Source organism: Octopus bimaculoides, chromosome 10, assembly GCF_001194135.2.
Source record: "Octopus bimaculoides isolate UCB-OBI-ISO-001 chromosome 10, ASM119413v2, whole genome shotgun sequence".
NCBI lineage: Eukaryota > Metazoa > Mollusca > Cephalopoda > Octopoda > Octopodidae > Octopus > Octopus bimaculoides.
The window spans coordinates 49,195,379-49,201,334 of record NC_068990.1 but is presented as its reverse complement, the minus strand read 5'-3'; the positions used below and the strand labels follow the sequence as shown (position 1 = coordinate 49,201,334).

At 36.4% G+C, this 5,956-nt stretch overlaps 1 protein-coding gene across 7 annotated transcripts in view; it reads right to left on the bottom strand.

Annotated features, from left to right (window-relative positions):
• The window catches only part of LOC106877387 (tetraspanin-33), a 69,596-nt gene that overhangs the window by 12,618 nt on the left and 51,022 nt on the right, over positions 1–5,956 (bottom strand). The window lies entirely within an intron of this gene.

Below are 5,956 nucleotides of genomic sequence, written 5' to 3'. Positions count from 1 at the left end.
TATATATATATATATGATGATTTTAACAGTATAAAAATATGCAACTACAATAGTCACTTCAGTGAAAAAATAGCATGGAAGCATAGCCATCTCTTACAACCAATAACACTTAGTATTTGTTCTACATTTTTTACAACTGTTTTAAATACCTATGTAGTCTTAAGCAAATATAAGTACACCCTCTGTTCTCCCATCTTTCGCTCAAAAGAAGATTCAGGATGTGAAAGCTGGAAAGAGAGAAGGCAGTGCAAGCACTGGGCTGGTACTCATTTTTAACCATGTTAATTAGCACAACATGATATAGTGTGCTTGCTTAAAGAGATAATGCACTGCTTGGTCTAGGAATTGAACACACAAACTTATGATCATGAGCCCTACACTCCAACCACTTGGTTATATAAATAATGTAAAATGTATCTCTTCTTTGTAATCTTCCAGGAATCCATAATGATTGTTCTTAATCTGTTCATGGTGAGTTCAAAGTAGAGTGAAACGTTTATACCTCAGTCATCATTTGCAAGTTATAACCAAAACCAGGATTCAGATTCAATAGTAAAGCTGAATGTAGTGGCTGTAGATTCTGATTTGACACTGAGTACCTGAGTGATTTCTAACCAACTTAACCTAGTCCATAAGAGCATTTGGAACTCAGCACAGCAAGCTGATGAAGCACTTGTTAATTAAAAATGCTTTCAGTGTTTAGAGAAGTGAGATATACCTACTCATTATAGTATCTCTTTACAGTTACATAAACTGAGGCAATAAGAATCACATGATCTTGGCTATAAATAATATGCTGTGCCTGTGACAATATATGAATTACTGACAGTTATCGGAATTGAAATCGAACTAAATTCGAGGACTGGCACCCATGCCAACGTCGTCTCCTCCATTGGACATGAAACTTGGCTTGTGAAAACCTGTTGGAACAAGCGAAAGCGAAATCGTGATGGCATCTGTTCCCAGCGTCGCCTTCCTGGCACTTGTTCCAGTGGCATGTGTAAAGACATTCAAGTGAGATCGTTGCCAGTGCCGCTGGACTGGCTCCTATGCAGGACACGAAACTCGGCTTGTGAAGACCTGTTGGGGCAAGCGAAAACGAAATCGTGACGGCACCTGTGCCCAGTGTCGACTTCTTGGCACTTGTGCTGGTGGCACGTGTAAAGACATTCGAGCGAGATCATTGCCAGTGCCACTGGACTGGCTCCTGTGCAGGTGGCACGTAAAATACACCATTTTGAGCATGGCCGTTGCCAGTACTGCCTGACTGGCCTTCGTGCCGGTGGCACGTAAAAGCACCCACTACACTCTCGGAGTGGTTGGTGTTAGGAAGGGCATCCAGCTGTAGAAACTCTGCCAGATCAGATTGGAGCCTGGTGTAACCATCTGGTTCACCAGTCCTCAGTCAAATCGTCCAACCCATGCCAGCATAGAAAGCAGACATTAAACGATGATGATGATGATGATGATCTGTAGTAATCCATAAGCTAAGTAAAAGTATAGATTAATAGCGAAGAATAGTGAAGTAATAATACAAGATGTAATAACATAGGTAAAAATATTGCACAATGTTTTTGTAAAAGTAAATTACACATATGTAAAATAATTAAAATAAATATATCAATTTCTTAATTACCCTTAAATATGCGTCAAAATTTAAATAAATAAGGATTAAATATCATGCCCCAAAATACAACTTATGACTGGAAGTTTTGAACTTTTTTCTATTTTCAGACCACTTTGTTGAAAATTGAGATAATTTAATAATTACATATGCAACATACATGTATATGATACATATATAATATAAAACTCACATTAAAATACAAATACAAAACAGAAGAAAACACAAACATAAATGAAGAAAGAAAAAAAAGAATAAAAAAGGAAAAAGAGGAAAAAAGATTGAAAAAGAAAGAAAAAATATCAATTCAACACTACATGCTTCAATTGGTTGCACACCACAAGGTTCAACAGAACCTATTGAAGCATGCCAACATGCTCACAGCATTACCAGGGGTGATGATGAGGCTATGGCATTGGAACTGCCAAGCACCCTCATGGGCTTCACCTGACACCTTCGTAAGGTGAGCCACCAAAGATGACAAGAACTTCACTGTTAGCATCCCTCTAAATGTTTCAAACTTACAACCTGAAGGCAGCAACCTACAACAATATATCTACTTAACCATTACTACTTTTGTTGGTATAAAACTATTAATGATAACTATGATATATATTTGCAAACCTAAGGAAGTCACACAACTGTAATTAACTCATAGTTTGTTTTTAACGGATACTAATGCTTTTAATTTCAACAAAATAAACCTTATTGCAGGTACTGGCAAGTATTGAAATGTGAAAATCAAATCCACAATATGTACGCCTTTTTAAAATCATAATCGACATACAGTTAAAATTATCACAAATATAATACTTTAAAACAGTGATTCTCAACCATTTGTAACTCAGCACCAACTTTCACAAATAGTGTTTTACAAATACCACTTTCCCATGTTAATAAAAAATAATAGAAGCAATAGCAAATTGATTTATTCAAACAGAGAGACAGAAATTAATTTTACTCAATGATCTTATTATCCATATTTTTGTATACTATACCATTCTGTATGTCACTTTTTAGATATTTGCACAGATTAGTACCCCCAATATTAAATTTTCATGGAAATTATTAAAACAAGGTGACATCTTATACAATGAAATTACATTGGACTTCAGTACAACATCTCATTTCTGATCACAGGCAACACAATATTCTATTTATATTTCAGTCCCAACAAATATTTTCTTAATGTGTTTGAAATATAAATATTGTACCTAGTCTAAATATTTTATTTCTAAGAAAAAATATGATCCTTCTAAACACCCAGCCCCTCCAATAAAAGAGCCTCCTTATGAGCTCAAAATGCCTCCAAGAGAATACTGTCACCCAAATTAAGAACCACTGCATTATAATATCTGATAACCTTTCAATTCCGCCAAGGTCGATTTTGCCTTTCGTCCTTTCAGTGTCAATAGATTAAGTACCAGTTGCATACTGGGGTTGATCTAATCAACTGGCCCCCACTCCCCAAAAATTTCAGGCCTTGTGCCTAGAGTAGAAAAGAATATCTGATAACCTTTCACAGTGATCACACATCATTTAACAAAAGATTAGGTTCCTTTCAAGAATCTTGAAATATTTCACTTCTAAATAGTTTCTGTCTCTATATGAGGCACAGATATGCTATACAAAACTGATTATACACAATACTGATCATATGTCTAGTTCAGTGAACCATTTATGCAGATACATACTCCAGAATATTGTCCGCATAAAAAAGGCTGCACACTTGATAAGAAATCCTCATTCATCAACACAAGGATTTCAGAGCAACTAAAAGGGGGTGCTGAAAAGTTCCTGGTATTGCAAAAGGCCTGGTTGGAGACCCAATTTTCTGAGTTCTTTTATAAGGCTCAGAAAAACTGAAGGACCACTGCAATAAGTGTGTGAATCTGAAAGGGGAATATGTTCAATAAAATCATAATTAACTGACCCTCATGTATTTTCTCTTACCCAAAGCCAAGTAATTTTAGCACCTTCTTGTACCTGCTCTCTCCACTACTTAGATTTCATACAGTCAATGAGATCTGAGGAGTTCCATTTCTTCTAAAGTTATTGATTATATATTTTCTCCATAAACCCAGTCAGTGCTCTTACCTCCCATTTTCCTGTTGGTTAAACCAGTGTAGCTCAGCACATTTATAAAACACCATTTCACTTCCCAAATTATTTTAATTTGAACAGAAGCTAGTGGTTTATTATCTATATTTTCATATTCTATACCCTCCAGTATGTGTATTTGTTTAAATATTTGGTTGAACTAATGCCCTGCTATGTTAAATTTTTATGAAAATTACTAATGGCAAGGGCTTATATCATTTGTCATATTTCTGTTTGCTGATAACAAAATGTCCTTCTCAGGCGTAGGAGTGGCTGTGTTGTAAGTAGCTTGCTTACCAACCACATGGTTCTGGGTTCAGTCCCACTGCGTGGCACATTGGGCAAGTGTCTTCTTCTATAGTCTTGGGCCGACCAAAACCTTGTGAGTGGATTTGGTAGATGGAAACTGAAAGAAGCCCGTCGTATATATGTATATATATATATATATATATGTATGTGTGTGTGTATGTTTTTTGTGACTGTGTTTGTGCCCCCCACCCCCAACATCACTTGACAACAGATGCTGGTGTGCTTAGGTCCCCGTAACTTAGCAGTTCGGCAAAAGAGACCGATAGAATAAGTACTAGGCTTGCAAAGAATAAGTTCTGGGGTCAATTTGCTCGACTAAAGGCGGTGCTCCAGCATAGCCACAGTCAAATGACTGAAACAAGTAAAAGAGTAAAAGAGTATATTCTAATTGTGCCGAAAGTTTATGTTTGAAACTGTGTTAAAAATATCAGTATCATATCTAATTTTAAAATTTTATTTCTAAGAAACATTACAGCTCTTCCAAGTACTCAGTGCCTTGTTTACATTTCTTTGATATTTGTAAGCTCACAACACCCATAAGGGTGTACAATCACTCAAGTTATGAGCTATTGGTCTAAAATTAGTATCTCCCAGTGGATCTTATAATAAACAGGGTACTAAATCTTTCACAGAATTTCTCTTTCCCCATGTAAACTCTTCAATAAGAAATTCCTAACAATCTAAATTGAACATTGAGTATACCAACCTCTTTTTACTTCTCTCTTCATAACTAACTAATAAAACATTGGACTTATCACATTGTAAAACTGATGTATAACAAAGTTTACTGATCACAACAACCAGATAATCACTTAAATAGTTAATATATTGCATAATGATAAAAGAAAAGTATATCGCTTATACAGAGCATTATACTTTGTTTTAAATCTGTTAAACTTAAAAACATGAAACGTAAGCTTGAAAAGCAAATCAAATAAAACATGAATTAACTTATGACATAAATTGAAAAGAAATTTTCCCTTTCAAGGTACGTTATCAAACACATCCCAGTTTGGAGATTCTTTTCCCTCAGCTTGTGACTTTTCGTTTTCTGATAGCTACCAGAGTTACATTAATGGTATGTTATTGAAGTTTCATAACATTAAAATAATATATTCAAGCTTTCCCATTGGTTCATTACTTATGAGACAAATTTGATACAACTAAGAATAGCTCAATGTTGACAGTTTCCTCCCTGCTTCCTGAATAGTTGTCACAACAATAGAATGTTATAGGCAAATAAATACCCAGTACAACCTCTTGCACGACTGGGGTCATTAGCAACTGAACTGGCAACCCCCTTAAACCTGCTTCATGAGAAAGGTTTTCGATACACTGCAATATGAAAAATAAAACATTGAAAATGTCCAGAGAACAACTTCTGCCACATTCCAGGAAGAAAAACTAGAAGTAGTTGATAGCTTCCATTACCTTGGTGCCAAGTCAGTAGCGGGAGTGGGTGTACTGAAAGTGTAGCTGCTAGAATAAGAATAGCCTGGGCAAAGTTCAGAGAGCTCTTACCTCTGCTGGTGAAAAAGGGCCTCTCGCTCAGAGTAAAATGTAGACTGTATGATGCATGTGTACGAATGCAGTGAAACATGCATAAGTTTTCAAGGAATGAAACCAGTATGCTCCGATGGATGTGTAATGTCAGTGTGCATACTCAATAGAGTGTAAGTACCTTGAGAGAAAAGTTGGACCTAAGAAGCATCAGATGTGGTGTGCAAGAGAGACGACTGCACTGGTATGGTCATGTGGCGAGAATGGATGAGGATAGCTGTGTGAAAAAGTGCCACACCCTAGCAGTTGAGGGAACCTGTGGAAGAGGTAGACCCAGGAAGGCCTGGGATGAGGTGGTGAAGCACGACCTTCGAACATTAGGCTTCACCGAGGCAATGACTTGTGACCAAGACCTTTGGAAAT